The sequence below is a fragment of the Cnephaeus nilssonii genome (assembly GCF_951640355.1).
Source record: "Cnephaeus nilssonii genome assembly, chromosome: 3".
Taxonomy (NCBI): domain Eukaryota; kingdom Metazoa; phylum Chordata; class Mammalia; order Chiroptera; family Vespertilionidae; genus Cnephaeus; species Cnephaeus nilssonii.
In genome coordinates this window covers 38462267-38487517 of record NC_137074.1, presented here as the reverse complement: position 1 = coordinate 38487517, position 25251 = coordinate 38462267, and the positions used below count along the sequence as shown (strand labels likewise).

The 25251-nt window shown below is 42.5% G+C and overlaps 1 protein-coding gene across 5 annotated transcripts in view; it reads left to right on the top strand.

Annotated features, from left to right (window-relative positions):
* PEX5L (peroxisomal biogenesis factor 5 like) overlaps positions 1-25251 on the top strand; it is a gene marked incomplete at both ends in the record, with an annotated part of 168880 nt that overhangs the window by 51205 nt on the left and 92424 nt on the right. The gene's annotated exons all lie outside the window — the stretch shown is intronic.

Below are 25251 nucleotides of genomic sequence, written 5' to 3'. Positions count from 1 at the left end.
AAATGCAATAGTGTGGTGAAGGCCTGGGGGATTGAGTGGTGGAAGGGCTCAATGGGAATAAAGGAGGACATATGTAATACTTTCAACAATAAAGATAAATTTATGTATATAAATAACAAAACTCTAAAGGATACATAAGAAACTAATCACAGTGCTTATTTATAAACTAGATGCCCAATGCACGAAGATTCGTGCAAGAATGGGCCTTCCTTCCCCTGGCTGCTGGCACCACCTTTGCTCTGGTCTGGAGCCACCTTTCTGCCTTCACTCCAGCCCGGAGCCGCCTTTCCGCCTTCCCATGCTGCCCAGAGGCCCAGAGCAGCTGGGGCGGTGTGGAACGCCTGCCTCCAGCCACTCGGTGCCTGTGTATGCAAATTAACCTGCCATATTTGTTGGGTTAATTTGCAAACTCTCTCCTGATTGGCTGGTGGGCGTCGCAAAGATATGGTCAATTTGCATCTTTATCTTTTATTAGTGTAGATGGGCACTATAATGAGTGAATTAGAGAAATCAGGAATAAGAGAATGAGAAAGACTTTCCATTGGGTATATTTTTATTTTTTTACTAGAGACCCAGGCACAAAATTCAAGCACCTGGGGGGGCGGTGGAGGGGAGTCCCTCAGCCCAGCCTGCACCCTCTCGCAGTCCAGAGGCCCTTGGGGAATAAGAGCAGGCCTAAGCCGGCAGTCAGACATCCTTAGCGCTGCCACGGAGGCGGGAGAGGCTCCAACCATCACCGCTGCTCTTGCCAGCTGTGAACTAGGCTTCTCGGTGAGCAGTGCTCCCCCTGTGGGAGCGCACTGACCACCAGGGGATAGCTCCTGCATTGAGTGTCTGTCCCCTGATGGTCAGGGTGCGTCATAGCCACCAATCGTTCGGTCGATTTGCATATTAGCCTTTTATTATATAGGATTTTTGAGCCATGTAACACCTATTCAAAAAATTCAATTTTAAAAGAGAAACATAACATTAGACAGAGTTCAAAAGGTAACCAGGATTATTATTGAAAACACATTGCTGCCAAAGAAAACTTTTAAGCAAGGCTCTTTCTCTGGCCTTGAGCCTCCTACCTAGGGAAGAGGAGATGAATTTCTAATGTGAACTCTTTCCTTTGCTGGATTTCCCATTCCCCCCTCTCAGATTCTGCACAGCGCTTTCCAGCTTGCGAACAAAGAGCCAGGATGTCTGGCTTCTAAAACGAAAGTGATAAAAGGTCATCTTCTTATATTTGCTTGATTGCTTTCTTCTTGCTCTGCCAAGTTTAGTGCTTGACAGCCCTTTTTTTTTATTCATTTATTCAACAAATATCGATCGAGTACCTCCTATGTACAGTGTTCTGCAATTTATCCTAAAATACAAAAAATTATTCTAATTTAGTACCATTCCTCTTAATATATTTAATGTGCGAGGTGGCAGGGAAATACCATCCTCTTTGTAGGCGGGATCATTTCATGGTCCTGAGAGATGAAGCCACGGGCCTGAAGTCACACCGTTCTTAATGAGAACAGGACATGCCGTTGCCAATTGGGTTTGGTAGGCAAGATCCACTCGCTTCCATTTCTTTCCTAGGTGGTAATAAGAATCAAATATCACTTTGGAGGAAGATAAACCAGCTTGCTTGTCTCTTTTCTTGCCGTGATTGCTTATCTATGTATGAAGACATTAATTCACTCATTTGTTCATTTCAGTGATACTGATTCCATCCCAGAAGCTAGGCATGATAGTAGGAGCTGGGGGTGTATAAAGATGACTCAGATTTGGGCCCTGTCTCAAGAAAGTAATATCTAAATGTACAATAATGGCATACGCATAAAGAGCTGTAATACATACCTTAGGAGAGGTTCAGAGAAAGGTTCAAAGGGGCAGGAGTCGGCTGGGCTGGCAAAGCAACTAGAAGACTTTATCTCAGCGCCCAAGTCAGCGGTCACCCTGAGGTAGTCTGGTCAGACCTACCCCAGAAAAAATTGAAGCCTGTGAAAACCTCCTGGTCTAAGAGAGGCTTCTGTACCCAGTGCTCCCAATGGGATAGCGAAAGGGTATCTCTTGATTCTATATCTTAGTTTGGGGACTTTTCTATGTCTTTTGAATATATTGATAGCTTCTGCTGATACTGTTAACAGTCACTGCTCACCTGAACATGATGTTACCTGATTAGAAAGAAATATAGCCTCATTTGTCCTGCAAGTGAACAAGGTTAATAACCCCATTAGTCCAGTCACATAGATGAAAACAGCTAAAACTCCATTAAAGTTAATAGCCAACACTTTTAAATACTTACTGTGCTTACTTGACTTAGCAAGCATTGCTTCTTTTAAACTTTACATCAAACTTTATGATGAACAACATAGACTGATGAACAAGAACAGAACCAGAAACAAGGAGGCATCGATCGGACTATCAGGCCTCAGAGGGAGGGTAGGGGAGGGTGGGGAGAGGTGGGAGAGATCAACCAAAGGACTTGTGTGCATGCATACGAGCCTAACCAATGGTTAAGATCAACAGGGGGTTGGGGCATCCTTGGGGAGGGGTGTGGGATGGGAATGGGGGGATGAGGACAAATATGTGACACCTTAATCAATAAAGAAATTAAAAAAAAACTTTATTATTGTGCCCATTGTACAATATGAGAAACTGAGGATTAAAGAGATTATCTATAGTCACACATCTACTAAGTGGTAGAGCTAGGAGTTGAATAAACCAGATCTGGCTGATTCCAAACTCATGTCTTAATCACTATGCCAGTGTTTTTCAAACCTTAGCATCCGAATCATCTAGAGCAGTGGTTCTCAACCTTTCTAATGCCGCGACCCTTTAATACAGTTCCTCATGTTGTGGTGATCCCCAACCATAAAATTATTTTCGTTGCTACTTCATAACTGTAATTTTGCTACTGTTAATGAATCGTAATGTAAATATCTGTGTTTTCCAATGGTCTTAGGCTCTACAGCAGCAGTTCAGTCTTAGGCTCTACAGTCACGACCCACAGGTTGAGAACCGCTAGCAGGGACGCCTAAGACTGTGGGAAAATACAGATACTTACATTACAATTCATAACAGTAGCAAAATTACAGTTATGAAGTAGCAACGAAAATAATTTTATGGTTGGGGGTCACCACAACATGAGGAACTGTATTAAAGGGTCGCAGCATTAGAAAGGTTGAGAACCACTGATCTAGAGGGCTTGTTAAAGTACAGCTTGATGGCCTCACCCCTAGAATTTCAAATTCAGTGGGTTGAGAGTCGGGTCCAAGAATTCGTATTTCTAACAGGCTTCCAGGTGATGCGGGTGCTGCATTCTGAGAACCAGTGCACGCCTCTGCACTACTACCAGGGATGGTGTCCCTATTGGGGAGCTGGAGCCCAATCTCACTGGGTAAATATTTATGCCAATCCTCCCTTTGTTGGAATAACCAAGAACTCACTTACAGTCTTTGAACAGACTAACTCACAGAGAATTTAAAGCAAATAACCAATATAGTAAATGTCCTAATTCATTTCCTATGAAATGAATGTGGAATGATTTTTCATTAAGGGCAAGGTTGATCTTCCTACATGAATTTAGAAGATTTTTAAATTAGTTGAAGAGCATGCTGATCACCAGCTTCTAATAGTTTCAGTGAATATTTTGTCCTTCAAACCGAGGCATGATATGAGAAACCAAAGCAGGAAGCTCTCAAATTCTAGAGACAGCTCTGTACAATCAAAAGAGGGAGAGATTTCCTGGCACGTCTAAATAAAGGAAGAGATATTTGTCTTAAATCCCACTGTTGTTTCTTCCCATAGTACCCTCTGCTTCTCCTTCATGACACTTAAATCACACTCGAATGTATTCGTGTAATACCGCTCACCCCGTCCAAATTGTAAGGATCACAGATGTCTGTCTTGTTTACCAATATCTCCCCAGCCTGATACGGTTCCTGGCTATCTTTTTTGTATGGATGTCTCACTGGTCTCTAACCCATAATCTTACAGGCAACAAATCATGATCACAGCCCTTACAAATCTGCCTTGCTAGCTCCAGAGAGGACTTTTATTTTAGAATATATAAATACTTGTATATTGTAGGACGTCGAGGAGGAAGAATTGTGTGAATGTTCCATAAAACAAACAGCAGCAACATGCTCTTCTTGGTCCCCATTCGTAAGCTTCTTCCTGAAGCACTTCTCTGAGATGCCTTCTTCCTGTTACATGATTTCTGGGCTAGATTATAAAAAAATATATATACACATTGCTTGAGGAAAGCTACAGTGTAATGAGGCCAAAATAAAAACATGCTATGAATCCAGCTGTGTGGATATTTCCTGCCAAAAGGTGTAGGAGTTGGAGTAGTAGGGGATGTGCATGAATGTGAATGTGAATGGATGTCTGGAGGCCCAGATGGACGGCGAGCTCTATCAGGAAGAGCCAGGGACTGTGTTCTCATTGTCATGCTCCAGATGGCACAGTAACCATCCCTACCCGTGCACACCAAGGGAGGATGCTGGCTGCGTCATCTCTCTCAGATTCTTGGGTCCTGCATGTCCCCCTTCATTCTCATTGTGGTCATGATGATACCTGGTGGGTTTCAAAATACTGGAAGAACAGTCATAAAGATTGAGGGGATAGCTATTAAAAATTTTAGATGGACTCCAAGCAAATAATGGAACAGAATACATTTGGAATTTAGTTCCAATGTGAGTTGCCAGCATCAGAGAGTGTGAGTGCCACCTGTGCAGAGACCGAGACCTTAAGTAAATGCCTTCAATTCTGTGAGTCCTTTGAGCTCATGTTCAATTGGCATGATGATGTTAGAGGATGCTCCATTGTGATGCTATTTGCCAATGTGGGAAGACACAGAAAGAAACAGCCTAGTAGAATACATTCATTACCATGCCTCCCTTAAAAATATTTTTAGGACATTATCTTACCTAATAATAGAGAAACATGTAAATTGACCGTACCTCTGCTATGCCCACATCCAATCAGAGTGAGTATGCAAATTAACCCAACAAAGATGGTGGTTAATTTGCATACATACCTGGGTCCGGGGAACCTCCTCGGCACCCAGGTCACTCCCAGCCGGCCATGGGGCAAAGGCTTTAGGCGTGGGAAGGGGCCAAGCCTGCGATCGGAGGGGCGGGGGTCCCCTTCCCAAGCCTAAAGCCTGGGGTGGAGGCTTTAGGCGTGGGAAGAGGCCGAGCCTGCGATAGAAGGTTCCAGGCAGGAGAGGGGACCCCTTCCCAAGCCTAAACCTGAGGCGGAGGCTTTAGGCTTGGGGAGGTGCTGGGGAAACTCCTTCTCAAGCCTAAAGCCTGGGGTGGAGGCTTTAGGGTTGGGAAGGGGCCGAGCCTGCGATCGGAGGTTGTGGGGGGAACCCCTTCCCAAGCCTAAAGCCTGGGGCAGAGGCTTTAGGCTTAGGAAGGGGCCAGGCCTGCGATCGGAGGTGCCAGGTGGGGGGGAGGGGACCCCTTCCCAAGCCTAAACCTGGGGCGGAGGCTTTTGGCTTGGGAAGGGGCTGAGCCTGGGATGGGAGGGAAAAGGAAAATATCAATGGAAACATATCCTCAGGTGAGGATAAAAAGAAAAATAAAGAAAGAAATGTCATATCCTATGAAAGACACATCTTATAAATGCTTAAAGAAAGTTGTCATTTTTTCATGGTGAAGGGACTGGAGTCCGTGTTGATGAAAATACCTTGGCGGCTGCGGTGACTGGCAGTGGCTGCAGCAGTGGGGTGATGGGGCTGGCGCCTTCCCCTGATCAGCCCAGTCACCTCAAGCAAAGGGAGGCCAGACTGCAGCTTAGATCCGCTCCCAATGGGGAGCGGGCTTAAGCCATCCGAAGGACATCCCATGAGGGCTCCCAGTATGTGAGAGGGGGCAGGCTGGGCTGAGGGACCCCTCCCCAGTGCACGAATTTCGTGCACTGGGCCCTTAGTTCATTATATTAGCCAATAACCTCTCTTAGGGTAGAATTCACTAGGAGAGAAGGAGATTTCTTTTTTTTAATGAATTTATCAGGGTTACATTATCCTATCTAATAAATAGGGAATATGCTAATTGACCATCACTTCGTCACAGAGATGGCTGCACCCACAGCTGAGGCCAAGTTCTCATAAGGAGCCTTAATGAACAATCAGCAGGGACCTGAGGCTACGCCCTCCCCTGCCCCCCTGGAGCTTAACAGGGGACCTCAGGCTGAATCACCCACCTGGCAGGGCTTGACAGGGGATCTCAGGCTGCGCCCCCACCAGGTGGGGCTTGACAGGGGACTTCAGGCCACGCTCCCCACCCCGACACCAGGCTGGGGGACCTCAGACCGCATCCCCCGCCCGGCAGGGCTTGATGGGGGGCCTCAGGCTGCGACCCTGCCCCAGCACCAGGCCAGGGGACCTGAGGCTGCACCCTGCTGCCTGGCTGGGCTTGACAGAGGACCTCAGGCCGTGCCCCCCACCCAGCAGGGCTTGACGGGGGACCTCAAGGTGCACCCCCAGTGCTGAGTCGGGGGAACTCAGGCCGCGCCCCCAGCAGGGCTTGACAGGGGACCTGAGGCTGCGCCCCACTCCCGGTGCTGGGCTGGGGGACCTGAGGCTGTGCCCCCCATGCCTGGCAGGGCTTGACGGGGGACCTCAGGCCATGCCCCTCACCCAGTGTGGCTTGACAGGGGATCTCAGGCTGTGTCCCCCACCTGGTGGGGCTTGATGGAGGACCTCAAGGCACACCCCCTGCCCCTGTCTGGGCTGGGAGACCTCAGGCCATGCCCTACATCCTGGCACCGGGCCAGGGGACCTGAGGCTATGCCCCCTGTCCGGCAGGGCTTGACAAGGGTGGGACTGGCCAGGTCTGGATCTAGCCCAATGGGGCGGGGGGGCCGGCCGGGTCTGGGTCTCACACGATTTTGAGGTGCATGTGGGTGGGCGGGGACTTGACTCTGGGTCCCATGGTGAGCCCCAGACTCTGACAGGAGGAAGGTTTTCATATACATTTTACTAATTTTCTTTCATCTCTGACACTTCTATTATAAAGAAAAGGCAAATAGCAATATTAAATTATTTCCTCTAATTAATCCCCTTTTAATGTGCACAAATTTTGTGCACCTGGTCACTAGTTTATTATAATTATAAAGGTTTAACATGTACAATTCTATATCATCTGTATATTGTACTTTGTGCTCACCACCACAAGTCAAGTCTCCTTCCATCACCATTTGTTCCCCATTTATCCTCTCCTACCTCCCCTTACCCCAGTTTCCCTCTGGTAATCACCATGCTGTTATCTGTGTCTATCACAGACAACAGTTGTTGGTTTTTTTCTTAATCCCTTCATGTTTTTGACCCAGTCCCACAACCCAATTTCCCCTCAGACAGCTGTCAGTCTGTTCTCTATGAGTCTTTTTCTATTTTTGTTAGTTTATTTTGTTCACTAGATTCCACATATAAGTGAAATCATATGGTATTTGTCTTTCTCTGACTGCCTTATATCACTTAGCATAATACTCTCCAGGTCCATGCATGCTGTCCCAAAAGGTAAGATTTCCTTCTTTTATACAGCTGAGTAGTATCCCATGGTGTAAATGTGCCCCTGTTTTTTTATCCACTGTTGAGCACTTGGGCTGCTTCCAAATCGAGGGGAAGTTGGGCTGTGGGACTGGGTTAAAAACATGAAGGGATTAAGAAAAAAACCAACAACTGTTGTCTGTGATAGACACAGATAACAGCATGGTGATTACCAGAGGGAAACTGGGGTAAGGGAAGGTAGGAGAGGATAAATGGGGAACAAATGGTGATGGAAGGAGACTTGACTTGTGGTGGTGAGCACACAGTACAATATACAGATGATATGTTATAGAATTGTACACATTAAACATTTATAATTATAATAACCAATGTAACCCTGATAAATTCATGAAAAAAGAAATCTCCTTCTCTCCTAGTGAATTCTACCCTAAGAGAGATTATTGGCTAATATAATGAATAATGTCCTAAAAATATTTTTAAGGGAGGCATGATAATGAATGTATTCTACTAGGCTATTTCTTTCTGTGTCTTTCCACATTGGCGAATAGCATCACAATGGAGCATCCTCTAATTTATCCACTGTTGAGCACTTGGCTGCGTCCAAAACTTTTTAGTCTGATGTAGTCCCCTTTGTTTATTTTGTCTTAATAAAGAGGTAATATGCAAATTGACCGTCATTCCAACACACTAGATGGCCACCCCCATGTGGTCAAAGATGGCTGCCCCCATGTGGACACAAGATGGCCACCACGAGATGGCCTGCAGGAGAGGGCAGTTGGGGGGACCAGGCCTGCAGAGGAGGGCAGTTGGGGGGAACCAGGCCAGCAGGAGAGGGCAGTTAGGGGTGACCAGGCTGGCAGGGGAGGGCAGTTAGGGGTGACCAGGCCGGCAAGGGAGGGCAGTTAGGGGCAATTGGGCCAACAGAGGAGCAGTTAGGCATCAATCAGGCTGGCAGGGGAGTGGTTAGGGGGTGATCAGGCTGGCAGGCAGAAGTGGTTAGGGGAAATCAGGCAGGCAGGCAGGCAAGAGGGATATCCGACTGCCCGTTTAGGCCCAATCCCGGTGGGCCTAAATGGGCAGTTGGACATCCCTCGAGGGGGTCCCAGATTGGAGAGGGTGCAGGCTGGGCTGAGGAACACCCCCCCAACCCCGGTGCATGAATTTCATGCACTGGGCCTCTAGTTGTAAATAATGCTGCAATGAACATTAGGGATGCATACTAGTACATTCTTTCAAATCAGTGTTTTGGGTTTTTTCAAATATAGTCCCAAAAGTGGGATCACTGGGTCATTAGGCAGTTCAATTTTTAATTTTTTGAGGTAACTCCATACTGCTTTCCAAAGTGGCTGCACCAATTTGTATTCCCACCAATAGTGCACAAGGATTCCCTTTTCTCCACATCCTCGCAAACACTTGTTGGTTGATTTATTGATGATAGCCATTCTGACAGGTGTGAGGTGATATCTCATGGTGGTTTTAATTTGTATTTCTCTAATGATTAGTGAAATTGAGCATCTTTTCTTATGGCTATTGGCTATCTGTGTATCCTCTTTAGAGAACTGTGTATTCAAGTCCTTTGCCCATTTTTAATTGGGTTGTTTGTTTGTTTTTTGCGTTGAGTTTTTTAAGTTCTTTATAAATTTTGGATATTAACCCCTTATCAGATGTATCTCTCATTCAGTAAGTTGTCTTTTCATTTTGTTGATGGTTTCCTTTGCTGTGAACAAACTTTTTAGTTTGATGTAGTCCCCTTTGTTTATTTTGTCTTTTATTTCCCTTGCCCAAGGAGACATGTCAGAAAAAATATTATAACAACCTTGCATCCCCAAAATAAACCCCACTTGGCCATGGTGTATGATCTTTTAAATGTATTGCTGGATCCTGTTTGCTAATATTTTGTTGAGGATTTTAGCATCTATGTTTATCAGGGATATTGGCATATAATTTCCTGTCTTTGTGGTGTCTTTATCTAGTTTGGGGATTAGGATAACACTGGCCTTGTAAAATGAGCTTGGGAGTCTTCCTGCCTCTTGAATATTTTGGAATAGTTTGAGAAGGATAGGTTTTAGTTCTTCTCTGAATGTTTGGTAAAAGTCACCTGTGAAGCCATCCCATTCAGAGCTCTTGGTGGGAGTTTATTACTACTTCAATTTCACTAGTTGTAATCTGTCTATTCAAATTATCTGATTCTTCCTGATTCAGTTTTGAAAGATTGTATGTTTTTAGGAACTTAACCTTTTGTCCAGATTGTCCAATGTGTTGGCATATATTTGTTTGTAATATTTTCTTACAATCCTTTGTGTTTCTTTGGTTTCAGTTGTTACTTCTCCACTTTTATTTCTTTTTTTAACCCTACCAGACCGCTGTACCGATTTTTCGGTAATTTCCAAATCTGCCCTCTATACCGCTGTACCTAATTTTCGGTACTTTGCCTAGTACGTGAAAAAAAAATGCGTCACAAACTAAAAATAACCAACCAATCGTGGTCACACCTCATGGTTAGCCATTGCAAATGTCTGTCCCCATGTGTTTGAATTGACTTTGTGTGGTTTAACGTGAAAAAATTCTGAAAATGCAACATTTGAGCCTAGATGAGGGGATGATCCTGACAAAAAACTGCTTGGCCATCAAGCAGTATATCAAGGATAAGCCCACAAAGTGGGGCATCGAGTCTTTCCTTCTCTGTGAAGGTGAGACTGGCTACATTTTGAATGCAGAAATCTACACTGGTGTTGCACCAATGCCTAGAAAAGACTTGGGCGCAGTAGGAACTACATTCGTTCGTCTCCTGACCTCATGTGCAATGGAAAATAAATCTCATGTGCTTGTCATGGACCGGTTCTACAACTCTGTAACCCTTGCTAAATATGCACTGTCAGAATTACACACAGGAATTGTGGGAACCCTGCAGCAAAACAGGAAGCAGTTTTCTAAGTTGCTGAAAAGTGTAAAAAAAACTTGCTAAGGGTGACAGTCGCTATCTATGTCAAGAAAGTGTAACATGTTTAGTTTGGCAGGATAGAAAGCCCATCACATTTATTTTGAACTACCACGATCCAGCCCAAAATGTAGTAATAAACAGAAGAAATAAAGATGGCAGTGTGCAAGAAAGACAAATGCCACAGCTGGTAAAGGACTATAATAAATATATGGGTGGCTGTGACAAAAATGACCAGATGACCCCCTTCACCGGTCTCATTGTCATTACCACTGGCCCCGGCGGCTTTTCATAAAATTTTTTATGTGGGCCAGTTATAATTCTTATATCTTGTATGCTTCAAAGCAGCAAGCTGCTTCAAAAAGCCAGTTTATTTCACCAGATACATTCAGAAACTGGGCCTGCAACTTATTGGTGGATACAGGACATCAGCCCACCGCCACCCACAAAAGGAACCCTGCCCTCAACGGATGACCCCAGGCAATCATTTTCCAGAGATTCCCACTGGGACATCATCTAATCATATCTGTGTTGTGTGCATGGAAAAGCACTCCAGGTACAACAAGCAAAATTCTGGAGTGTCTTACAAAGACAATCCATGCAAGAAGATGAAGAGCAACATCTGGTGCTCACTTTGCAAGAAGTACCTCTGTGTGAAACAAGGCTCATCCTGCTGGGTGGATTGGCACACAAAGGTAGAATATTGACACTAGATGAAAGGTAGACTTATTTTCTACAATGTCTCCAAGTTCCATCTTATTCTAACCACTTGTTTACATGTAACTAACATTTTTCTATATCATGTTGGTTTTTTCCCTTTAATGCTCAGGAGCCCAGGTATAGGGGACAGTTAGGTTCAGGGTCTCAGGTCTGGTAGGGTTAAAGATATATTTTTTAATGTTGATAGTATTACAGATATCTCCCATTTTCTCCCCCGTTCCCCCCGCCTCCTCCCAACCTCTACCTACCCCCACCCCAGGCCGGCGTGGCTCAGTGGTTAAGCATTGACCTTCACTTTCATTTCTGATTTTATTTTTGGGGGTCTTCTTTCTTTTTTTCTTGATGAGTCTGGTTAAAGGTGTCTGTGGTGTGGGAGAGTGACTCAGTATAGGGGTCCCAGTGGCTGTTTTCTCAGCTCTCTCCCCAGAGCCACAAACACCCAACTTTCCTCACATGACTCCAGTCTGCTCTGCCCTCCCTCAGCGGGAATCCAGGGTGAGTGGCTGCGAATGAGATTTTGTTCATTGGCCCTTTAAGAAGGTGCCTGTGTCTTCATCAGTCTCTCTTCTCTCCCTGGCAGACAGGATCCCTGCTCATTTTCACAGTCTGGCGCTACGTGGGCACCTCTTCCCGGCTCTGGTGCTCTGGAGCCCGGCTTGCGAATGAGACCCCATGCTTCTCAGGGGAACTTTGTGGCTGAGATGACCCTCCAGAATCTCATCAGCCACCTGTGAGAGCAGGGCCAGCCCTTTGCACATCTCTGCCCTCCTGCCAGTCTCGATGTGATTTCTTCTTAAATCCTTGATTATAAGACTTCTCTTCAGCTAGTCGTCAGTTGGTTATTCAGGTTGGTTGCACTATCATTTAGTTGTAATTCCAGTTTGGTCCTGGGAGGAGGTGAGTGTAATAACCACTTACTCTGCCACCATCTTGGATCCCCTGTAAGATTTATTTATTTTAAAATAAATTTAATTTTATTAATTAATTTATTTTTACTAACTCATTTATTTTAAAATAAAACTATAAATCTTCACAGAATTTAAAATGGAAACAAATAAGTGACTAAATTCCATAATATTAATTAAAAGAGACCTAAATAGACAGTAAGTACTATAATAGAAGAATCCAGGTTAAATTCTTGAAAAACTATCCTTGTTTTCTGTGACATAGTTGGTTTTATTATTGTAACTTAAACCATTATGATATTAAAATATCCAAATTCAAGAAATATATTTCTATTTTTAATTAAATCTTCTCTAAGAAACTAAGCATTTTTTAAATTAATAAAAATATGCAAATAATTTTATTTTCACTTTTTTAAGAAATGGTCAGAGTAACTCTAAGCCTAATGGAAGAATTATTTTTTAAGTTGTTGGAAAGGTCAGGCAGGAAAAAATACTTTTGGAATTTTTAAATCTTGATGACTTTAATATAGAAACTTCCACAAAGTAATAGTAGGTTGTTTTTCTTACTGAAATATAAAGTCTCTCAAAATAACTTTGCAATGAAATCTTTACAAACATGTATTGTAGATTGTATGTTGTATAAATTAGCCATGATAGATATAGATAAATATAGATCTATAATAATAAAAGCATAATATGCAAATCGACCGAATGGCCGAACAGCGGAACAATTGTCCAGATGACCTTCTGGATGAAGCTGGGGCTATGAGGTGGGGCTGCAAGGGCAGCTGAGGCAGCCGGGGCTGCGAAGGTCTACTCTTGCATGAATTTTGTGCATCGGGCCTCTAGTATAGATATATAGAGATAGAGGTAGAGGTAGAGGTAGAGGTAGAGGTAGAGAGAGAGAGAGAGAGAGAGAGAGAGAGAGGTATAGATTGGATTCATATTGCAAAAGATGTATATGTGTTATAATGAAAAGTTACTGTGATAAACTAAGCAAAACACAGAAAATAAGCCTTTAAAATAACTGATCTTCTATGACATTTATAGTAACATTTAAGGAAAAGCAGCATTTAAATATAAAGAAATTAAGAAGTCTTTGTGTTTTAAAGTCCAGTGAAATACCGCAAGGATTCATTTAACCAGAACACTCAGAGACATTTGAGTGTTCTAATTAGTGGAAAATTTTTATCATATCAAGATTGACTGAAAGGGGAAAATAACATAATTTTTAATGGCAAATCTTTCTAAAATGTATTAATGCTTCATTCTACATTACTAAGTGCAATATACTATACCTAATACTGTCTTTGAAGAATGGGATATTACAGGCCTAGGGGCTATTGATGAGTGCATCTTCCCTTACTGAAGGTCCTAGATATAGTTGTCAGAGATGAATATATACTGACTGTGGGGCATAAGTTGGAATCTTTAGAGTCCTTCAAATGAGTTTGTTTGCTTATAAATTAATTTTTTCTTCTAAACATGGAAAAACTAACTGAGGATATTGGTTAATTAGGTATTCGTTGTACTGTATCTGAACAAATTATAAGTGGCTAGAAGGAAATAGTATGGTGTTGCTAATGTGGGAAAGGGGTGTAATTATATATTTGCAGAAAACTGAATTTTGATAGGATTAAAACACTTTGAGAGTTCTTCAATTTAGTGTTTACAGGAACAGCTTAAGTGCAGAATCTAAGACCTCTTATATTCCTAGGAACCTTTTCAAAGTATAATAAAATCTGGCATATGCTGATGTGGGAACAGCTAGGATCTTAAAGTTAAAAAAATTAATTTTTTCCCAAACACATAACATCTATCTAGAACTAGAATCAACTTCCATCTGTCTAATGAAATATTAGTATCATGTAGTTGCTTTTATCTTTGAACCTAAGAGACCATAATACATTATTTAGCAAGTTAAAATGAGTTCAGGCCAAATCTCTTTTAAATGTTAATTTAATCTCTTTTGATATATATCTGAGAGTTAGGAAGAAAATGTAGGGGTTAGTAGAGAATACATTTTTAGGAGACAGAAAAACTTCATAGGTAACAAAACTGATATTATAAAATTACTCTTCTGCCTATTTATAGTGAATTGTTACACAGAATATGGACATATTTCTGTTACTAGAGAATCAAACTTCTCCATTGCTCATGGGAGTGGGGTGCTTATTGCTATCTTTACAAAATGAATGTTCTAAGACTCGTACAGGAGGATGAATGGTTTTTATTGGCGTGGAATTACATTTCTCGGGTTGTAGAGTCCCATGTCCCTTAACCCAGTCCTGAAAAAGTGCAGCTGGGGGTCCAGCAGAACCAAAAGCAAAGCCAGAGCTCCTGTTCCATGTTACAGCCGGGCCCAGTTCAGCATCAGGCTAAATAAAGTCCATTAGTCCATTGTGTGGAATCCACATGCAAATGTAGATGAGCATAAGCCCTGAAACAGGAGAGCTAGAAGCCCAACATGCCAGAGAGAGAGAGAGAGAGAGAGAGAGAGAGAGAGAGAGAGAGAGAGAGAGAGACTCCTTTTTCCAGGAGTTCAAATATTCAGGTTTTTGCTCCTTTGTAGTGGCCACGTTTATTCTGGCCACTGTCTTGCTCCCAGGTGTGACTGACAGGTAAGCATCTTCCCATGCCATCCAAAACTTACTGGGCATGCATCTAAACTGCCTTTATCCAGTCTCTTCACCCATCGATCAGCGGGGAACAGTCTTGGAGAGTGTTAAATTACAGCTTTCTAGCAAAGCAGTATAAACGGCATGCCTATATTATTTAGTCTTCTCTTTACTCCTTTCTTGTTAAGTAATAACCAGATTATCACAACAGTATCATTTCCAGTACAGGAGACACAATCTGCCTGAAGCCATGTATAGAAATGACCTCGTACCTCCATGGGTTCCATGACAGTCCACCAAACCGTCCTAGTCCTTCAGAATTGGGAACAACATATGAATGGGTGCCTATTTATAGTTCATCAGACAAGCCAGTGAACTAATTTGAAATATATTCTTTTGGAACTGCTGGAAATGTTTCAACAATCTTAAGGTCCTCTAATGTTGAATCCTTTCTTAGATTTTGAAAGTTGAAGGTCATTTTTTATTGTGATTCTATAACTTTGGTTGAATATGTTTTCTAATATGGCTTTATATTGTCAATCCTGAGCACATAAAATGGTCTGTGAATTCATTAGCAAGTTTATAGTACCTTGGGGTTTTGCAACTGCTACTCAAATAGGCCAGATCCAGACTTGCCTTGATTTCTATTGTTAGGAGAAGTCCATTAACCTTTTCATTTCGTTATAGTGTAGCATTATCAAATTACTCTTCCAAAATAATAAATAGTCCTTTCAGATACTATTGAGTCCCAAATACATATAGAATGTACTCAGCTAATAGGATTTTGCTGATTTATAGAATTACTAGTAGCCCGTTTGCACGAAGATTCGTGCAATAGACCTTCATTCACCTGGCTGCCTGCACCAGTTTTCTGCCGGCACCAGGGAACCAGGCCTTGGCTGTGGCCACCGCCTTCTGCCTTTTTCAGGGTCGGGGCTTGGCCCCGGGCGGTGGCCTTGGGCTCCGAGGCACCCAACATCCTTGCTAAGGATCGCAGGAGCCGACCCCCAGTGGTTTCCTGCCATCCTTGCAGGCTGCCCACTGGTGCCCAAGGCCGGGAAAGCCTCCGCCCCAGGCTTTCCTGGCCTTGGGCTCGCCGCACCCAGCGTCCCTGCTACCGATCGCAGGAGCCGACCCCCAGTGGTTTCCTGCGATCAGTGCAGGCTCCCCGCTGGTGCCAAAGGCCCGGAAAGCCTCAGCCCCTGGGACCCCCGGGACCCCCGGGAGTGGCGGCATGGGCCCGGCCACGCCCCCCCGGGGTGCTGATCGCCGGGCCACGCCCCCCCGGGGTGCTGATTGCCCCAGGCACCCCGGGGAGCGGCGGCATGGGTCCGGCCACGCCCCCCCGGGGTGCTGATCGCCGGGCCACGCCCCCCCGGGGTGCTGATCGCCCCAGGCACCCCGGGGAGTGGCGGCATGGGCTCGGGCACGCCCCCCCGGGTGTCGATCGCCCCAGGCACCCCTGGGAGCAGCGGCATGGGCCCGGCCACTGGGCACCGCCATCTTGATCTTCTCAATGGCGGATATGCCACCCGGAGTCCCGCCCCCAGCCTCCTGCCGGCCCAATCGTGGGCATAGCGGAGGTGTGGTCAATTTGCATGTTTCTCTATTATAAGGTAAGATTAGAGCATACTGAATGCTCACTTTTACACATAGTATCTATGTTATCATTACAAAAACCCTGTAAAGTCAGTAAAGTAGTTGTTAGTACCATTCTCACTCTTATGCTTCAAGAAAACTAAGTTATCTGTCTAATGTCACAGAAGATTGAAAAGTGTTGTTTCTGGGTCTCAAACCTTGGGTTTCCAACTTCATATCCTGTGCTCACCTAACTAACTCCAGTGACTACATGAATGTAAAGCCAGGAGCATTCTCATTCTCTCTCTCTCTCTCTCTCTCTCTCTCTCTCTCTCTCTCTCTCTCAAATCCCTTAGCAACTTGGAGTTGATAGATATGCAACTGGACTAATTCCCAAGTAAGGCAAAACTTGACAGCTATTTCCTACCCCTTCTGGTTTGTCAGTTAAAGGAGAGCCTCCAAAAAAGAAATATGTAATATTGAGAGTCGGACGTTGAGTCTTAGCATGATTCAGACACTGGCTTCAAAACCACTAGAATCCTGGCCAGCTGGCATGGCCTACCTGGCGGTCCTCTGAGCCCAGCCTCTCATGTTCATGGGTGTCAACACCTACTGTGGGGGAGAGAATTGAGAGGTGTGGTGTGTTTTTAATAACCACTTAAATGGCACTTTCAAGAGCAAATTTCATACATATATTGAAATTTAGAATAGTGTCCTACAGATTTGGAATTATTTAGGACTGTGATTATAGCCAGAAAGTCAGAAAAGTAAAATGAACTGGTACATCGTCTGTATAACAATAGAAATGTGAGTCTCAGATTTGTGATGATTAGAACAATGGAACCTGGCTCTATTTAAAACATTCAGGCACTCCAGGATCCTGGTTCATTTAAAGTCCCCTATTGACATCATCCTGGGGTGACATCTTCACACAGAACAGTCCAGGTGATATCTGATAGCCAGAGCCAAGCTGTAGACAGTGCCTCCCAAAAGGTTGCAGGGATATTAATTAACAAGAACTTTTGAAAAATAAAGCTACCTGTGTTACATGATTACTTTCCAATTGTTCTATCTTTCTATTCTATTTTATATACATATGAATTATGTATTTTAACTTATATATATTAACGAATTGAAGTCTGTAAAATGTACATAATTTAATAAACTTTCAGTTGGGCATAAATAACTTCCTTGGAGCATTCAGGTTTTCAAAACCAAAGAAATTTGTTTTTTCACAAGAAAATTCTCTTCAAGAAGTTCCTGACTTTAATTTGAGGTCATGTGGCTAAAACTTCAGTTCAGGTTGGGAAGGCTCCACTGTGTTGGCACTGACTGACCACTACAGACACAATCTTCATTTGAATTTCTTTTGGGCAACTCTCTGACAAGTTGGTCATGGTCCCTGACCAAACACTACCATGGAATCCAATTGTGGCTTCTTGGGTTCAGAATTTATATTTTTCAATATTTATGACGTCCTTTTTATCAGATTACAAATAAAAGGAATTAGCTAAGAAGTCTTAAAATAACCCTATCATTGAATTGGCTTTGGATTTAAACTGCTTTCTGAGCAGTTTACTAAGGACAAAAGGAAGCCACTTTGTAATCTTTATAGGTAGTTGCTGACATACTTTATTGGTTTACGAGGGCTTCCGTAACAGAGTACCCCAGACTGGGTGACTGAAATGACAAAATGTATTTTCTCACAATTCTGGAGGCTAGAAATTTGAGGTCAGGTGTTGGCAGGGTTGGCTTCTTCTGAAACCTCTCTCCTTGGCTTGTAGATCACTGTCTTCTCCTTGTATCTGCACATGGTTTTTCTTCTATGTCCTAATATTTTCTTCTTATAAGACCAGTCACATTGGATTAGGGCCCATCCTAACGACCTCATTTTAACTTAATTGCCTCGTTAATAAAGACCCTACTTCCAAATACAATCACATATGAGGTACTGGGGGATAGGCCTTCAACATAAGAATTTGGGGAGACACACTCAGCCCCATAACAGTTACTAATCCCAGCTCATTAGAAATAGTGTCTCATTCCCTACTGCTGGCTAGATTCAGCATCTGTCTTGCTTCTGATCCTTAATTTCTATACCTTATCAGTCCCTTTGATTTAGATCATCCCAACCCTGGTTTTTGCTTTTTAGCTATAGAAACTCAGACTTCCCCTTAACTTGTGAATGAGTAAGGCCTCTTATTCATACTGTGACTATTCTCTGCCTCTGTTGCTATTATTCAAGTCTCTACTCTTTTCACATCTGTTTTTCAGTTTTTCACCCCTCTTATGTTTCCTGTGGCTTCTAAACTCAAATTCATGATGGTATTCTCTATAATAGCCCAAACTGGAAAAACTCAAATATCCATAAACAATTGAATGGATAAATTATGGTACACTCAGATGATGGAACACTATACAGTGGTGAGAATGTAAGAACTATTGCTACTTACTCCATGGATGAATCTCACAAACCTAATTTTGCATCTTTTGTCACCTACCTCCTAAGGACAATAAGGCCAGAGAGACCAGAAGCTCAGCAGTAAGAGCTCATAGTGAATGAGCATTTACTGAGTGCCTACCATGTGCCAGGCATTGTGGAAATGCTATCATATACTCTCCTAATTCATTCTCACAAATTTATGAAGTAGATAGGTAATATTCCTATCTTAGGTAAAGTGGAGGCTTAGAGAGAATAACTTATAAAACGCAGAGCTGGAATTGAAACTCCCGTCTTCTGGCTCCAGTCCCAGTGTTGGTGCCAACATGCCACATGCCCACCCCTCTTTTTCCTCCACTGACTGTGGAGTTGCACTGGCCCCGGGAGCTGGTAATCACCTTGCCCACACCTGGTCACACATTAACTGGGGCTCACAGCTCCGAGGTCTCTGTTCTTTCCCTAACTCCTCTCCACGATGTGAGAGAGACTGTTCATTCCCTTTCAAGGAACCAGAGGCATTAGGAAGGAGCCCATCCACACATCGCCAATGACCCTCAGAGAACTATCAACATAAGCAGCAATGCCCATCCAATCCGGAATTGTAGAATAGGAATTCCCAAAGCCTCAAGCTTCTCTCTTGGAGATGTTTCAGGGAACTCAGACAGATGGGGTATAATAGCTGCAGCCCTTCTTGGCTAGTAGCTTGTGACCTAGTTTCTGGAATTTACTTTTCCTAAGTTCATCAATAAAACTGGGTCATTTGATAACTTAGGAACAAGCTGGTGAAAACACTTCCATCTGACAGAACATGAGGAAAGTCACGAAGAAGACTCCTGAATAGTCAGGCTCCAAGACACAACTCTTGTTCATAAATGAATAATAGAATTTGCCTGAAACATTCATAAAGGGGATGGATTCCAGTTCACTAGTTAATAGTCCTCCTCTAGAATGAAAACGGATACAGTGTAAATCTACCTTATGATGTCTGGGTAAACTTGCTGTCTCCAGTTCAAATTCGGTGACAAGTATAGTTAGCATATGGTCTTTCCATCTGTTTAAAAAAATAAGAGATTTGATCTCTTTGCTCTGAGAAAATAACCATCAACATTTAAAGGCCTCCAACTTGGTAGGGGGATGAAATTCTTTCTGGTGACATAGTTTTGACTTGGTATGTATATTTTCTTTAGTAGGGGCAAGAAGTTGGGGGTTACATCTAATCACTGATAAGTAAAAGAGTTTCACAGTTAATCATATCAATCCAAGGAAACTTTTTCATGCTCTTGGCCACATATTTACCTACAAGGATTCTTATTTATTATATTTACTTTGTAAAACTTCCCAATCATAGAATATATGAAAAACACAAAAATGATTTTTAAAATCAAATTTTTGTACATTGATCCTCCCAAGTTTCCTAACCACCAACCTTCAATAGTCTAATGCCAGCTTGGCTGCTGTGGATACTTAGAAACCAGACTTCCAGGCTTCTTCTCCTATTTCCTCCCAGAAAAAGACCATGTCTCACCTCCCCCACACCTGGTACACCATTAATTAGGCATAATGTAAGCAAGTAACCATGCTGATGATGAATGATTCTCATAACACTTGGCTTTCTCTTGAGTGTTGGGACATCCATCATTTGTGCAAGTAAGATACAAGCAGTCTGGAATACTTGTATTTGAGGAGACATTTTTCCAAAAGAAAAAAAAATAACAAAGTAATCTTTAGAGTTATGTGTTTTTAGTTGTTTTCCTTTTTCTTAAAAATAATCTGCCCAAATGTGCCTGTTTTGTAAATCATCTGAACTATTTAGCACAAGAAATTAAAAATACAATATAACCCTTTACTTAGGATTTCATTTTTTGTTACCTATTTCAAAAAGCCCTCTCAAAATGTAAATAAGAAATTTTGGATTTATGATCTTAACATCTCATCTACATTTACTTCTTAATTATCAAATATGTATTATTAATAGCATCCTCAATATAAGACTAAACAAGGTCAAAAGAAAACAATTTTTTAAGCCAGAACACAAGGCAGCAAAAGTTGCTTGCAGAAAAGCTCAGTATTAACATAAAATAGGTTCCAAGTGATTTAGAGCCACAGTAATAATAGTAATCCTGATAGTAAAACTTCGCCAATTTGCCAGTCGCTAATAGATAAGTGAGAACTGTGTGATGTTACTTTGACCATTTGTCCAGGAAGGTTGCTAAGCAAACAGGGTAAATAAGCCTCAGGGATATGGTGAGAATGAGGTGGGGGCAATGTTTAGCCTCCTCAAATGAACAAACAAATGGCAAATTGTAAACAAATGGATCTTGTTCATTAAAAAGAAGTCTTATCTCTCCTTCACAGCAAATATTAAGCACCTTTACTTGGCAACACTTTATTAATTTTAATAAATTTTTATTTAGATGCTTGAAACTTTATTTAAAATCTAATTAAGTCTTTTATCTAATTCAGAATCACCTTCTGTCAAAGTTGGCCATACTACACTATGTGATTTCAGTATTTTAAATAATGTGCAAAAGCTATCCAATACTTGTATTGGATACACACAAGTAAACTTGAGTACCTATTATGTGTCCACAGAGAACTATACAAAATAATAGAAAACAGTTCAAAAGCAATAAGCGCAACTGTTTGCTCACACGAGGCAATTTCATGGATGAGACATGGTGAGAGAACATTTTACAAAAAGAAAGGACCATAACAAGGTCCCTGGGGGCGCTTAGTCTGCATGCACGACTCAGCAAGTTGGGTGTTGAGCAGTTCTATTCCTCAAATGACCCACTGCATAATTGGAAACAATGGCAAGGAGCGCTTTGGCAATGGCAATGACTCTGATCATTGAGGGCTGACTTTATTTTAATAAAAGTAGAGACACAGGTTGATGCAGCTTCCTCAGAAGTGCTCCCAAATAGTCAGAAACACACCCAGGGGCCAGAGAGAATGAAGTGCTTAGGTTTGTTGTCTGGTGAAGAGATTACATTTTAGTCATGTCAATTTCACACATCAATGTTTACTGCCTCAGGGCTACACCTTCCAACAACTACAAAATGGAAGCTACTACTTAGGCATCCATAGATTTATGAGTATAGTAGTCCCCCTCCTTATCCACAGGGGATATGTTCCAAGACCCCCAGGTGGATACCTGAAACCTTGGGTACTACCAAATCCTAAATATACTATGATGTTTCCTATATACATACTTTTTCCCTACAAGGAAGCACTTTACGGCTTCTCTTTGGCATATCCAAATTGCCAGCATCACAACTTTTGCACTTTGGGTGCAGTTATTCAGTAAAATAAGGGTTACTTGAACACAAGCCCTGTGACCATCAATCTGTAACTAAGACAGCTGCTAAGGGACCAATGGGTGGGTAGCATACACAGTGTGGATATGCTGGACATAGGGTTGATCCACATTCCAGGTGGGGTGGATCAGGACAGCAGGAGGTTTCATCACGCTGCTCGGAATGGCTTGCAGTATGAATTGCTTAATTCTGGAGTTTTCCACTTAATACTTTAGGTCTGCAGTTGACCGCAGGTCATTGAAATTTTGGAAAGTGAAACCACATGTTAGCGGGGCTGAGGTGATGGTGTTAGAAGATACCTGGATCCTAACAAACATAGTGAGAGTAGCAGCAGTAGCAAAGGGGTCCATTAGGGCAGGAACAGCCACAGCTGCTGCCCAAATTAACCACCGAGAGGTGACAGATCAGCTCTAGGGACAGCAGAGCAGCCACGACGAGGCCACACTGACTGTTACGAAGACACCAACCCAGAGTCAACTTACGCACTAGGCACAGTGGGCACAGGTCACAGGGCCCAAGACACGTTTACTAGTAAGGACCCATAAAAATGTTACAATTTTAATCTCTCTTAAAATCAGAACTCCAAAAATCACTAGTATAATAATGAATAGGTAACAATAAGTCCAGTCTGGATTATAGTTGTCTATATTTTTAGCTTTTTTTTTTTTAATGGAGGAAGGGCCCATGAAAATCATAATGTCCTCCGGCACCAATCATTCATGATAAGGAAAGTAAGCATGTCTGTGGTGGGCTCAGAATCCCAGCAATTTTCCCTGGGTGGGGTGGGGGGCGGGAGGGGAGGGGGAAGAGAATAAAGTTAAAGACCATAGAGACTGTTATCCAGGACTTTCTCCCGTCACCACATACACAGTCTGGAAGAGGGTAACAAAAAAGTGCCAATTAGCACATGACACAAACTGAGGGCACAGAGTTATATAGTAGAATGTCATTAGAGTCACTCCGTATTCATCTCAGAAGACTTCCTAGAAAAGGTGATGGCTTGGAGAAGAGTGCACACACGAAATAATGCTAGAAAGGGAAAAAGATAGTAAGGGAGAAATATATGGAGGGTCAATTGGTGGTCCTATTTTAAAAGCCTCGTGTCATCATTTTAAACAGAGAGACACCAGTGTGTGCACTATGACTTCCCTACCCATATTTAGGAATCAGAAATCGCATTATTTCCAGCTAAAAACAGAGCACTGAACCACTGGTGAGTTTATTATGACTTATGAATTCCACAGGAGAATCTGTAGTGAAGACAGAATTCTGTCCAGGCTTCCCAATTGCTTACATCTAGATCTGTGCTTCCTTTGGGATAATGGGAAATAAGGTTTGACCAGTGTGCCCAGATTTAGTCCTATTTGTACCACTTTTTAAATGTACAAAATATTCTGGTGTGGGGAGAATGAGTTAAATGTAACTGTACTAGAACCAGCATGGCCTGAACCCTCTTCTATGTTGGAAGAAATCTACAGGAACTCACTGCACTGGGCAGGACACAATATGGTAGACAGGCATCGCCTGCATTCAGAGGATCCTGGGAAACACTGCTCTCACATTTTCCCGTGTTGTGAGTTTAAAGAGAACATGACACCCTGACATTTACCTTCCTGAGTAAAAGAATGTTGTCCTTGCTCTGCACATAAGACAGAGAGAAAAGTCATCCAAAATTAGTCAGTTTTTGTGGCCAGTTTCCTGAAGGTGCATTTAAGTTCCCAGTCCAGAATTTATGAGATACAAAATGGTTTTAGCATATGCAAAACTGAATACCATTTCATTTGGAACAAAATTACCAAAATTAGATGCCAGGTATTTGTTTACAGGTATGTGTATGTGAAGAAATATATTCAATATGTTCACACTTGTGAGCTTGATGGTAGTTTGTCTTCATTAAAACATTCATCCTAAAAAACTTCAATGTTGTAAAGATAAAATTGGGGGGGATGTCAGACTTGTTAATTTTATTTTCTTATTTCTGTTTTTTCTCAATTTTTGGTAACAGCGTGTTTTAATTTTTTGTAATCAGAATAAAAGGAAGACACTTTAATTTCATATATTAGATGATATGAAGTTACCGGAAATCACTACTATTGTAGTCTTTTACCTTTCCCCTAATTTATTACAGCTTCATAGCTTCTATTTAACATTTCTGATAAAAAAGACTGGATTATTATTGATAGATTAAGAATAATAAAAATAATTTTTAATTAAAAAATTTGATATAGTAGTAATAGAATCTGCAACTAGAAAATTGCTTATGAATGGACTGTGTAACCACGGAATTGCATACTTTTAAGTATTGCATGCACCCAAAATAGATCTCAGAACACCTAGTTCAATGGCATTTAATAGTGCTGAGTTAGCATTTTAATCAGAATTAGAGGGATGCTAAAGCTTATAAACCTAATAAGATTCACAGAATAAAAACAACTGTGATACATGACATGCTTAGGTTAGTTTTCCATGAAGATAGAAAAACACAGAAACATTTTGTTAGAATTGTGCTTGTGAGTGAAGTTATGGGTAGGCTGATTCCTAATTAGTGAGCATTGCACATTGAAGAAAATCTTTCTCAAAAATGTTGGCTTGGTCCAGACTGTATCATTACCCTGAGAAGTGGTTGCTGCCCCAGACTTGGATGATCTCACAAACCCCCTGCACCGATGGCAGTCAGTGGAGCTGTCAGGGGGCGCTGCGTGGGGAGCCCTCCGGCCTGTTCAAGCCGATGAAGAGACAACGGTGAGGTAGACGAGGAAGCACACGGGCTGGCGCTGGGTTCCTTCCCTGCTCAGCCACATACCAGCTCTGAGGCCTTGACCACGTCACTCCGTCTCTGAGTCTCTGGACCTCAATGTCCCAAACCACCTAGTAAGACAATGTGTACCCCACAGAGGTCTCATGCAATCAAATAAGTATAAAGACATCAAACACCGAGCAGTGCCCAGCACATAGTAGCTTCTCCAAATACTTTGGTTCCTTCCCTTTTGAGACGGGCCTGGAGCCAACGCCTCCTCGTCGGAAGGCTTCTGGCAGCGGCACAGCCTGGTGTCCAGCCTGAGAAGATCCGGTGACTCCCAGTGCTGTTTACTCTGTTCCTTTTGTCCTGTATTTAAGAAAGAGGAGTGAGCCCGAATTGGGTTTCCTTCGTTATGTTGGTGTCACTTGCTATACACTCTCCACGTTTCATTCACTTATGCCCATTCTTATAATAGAAGTTAACAAAAGATTATTCTCAGG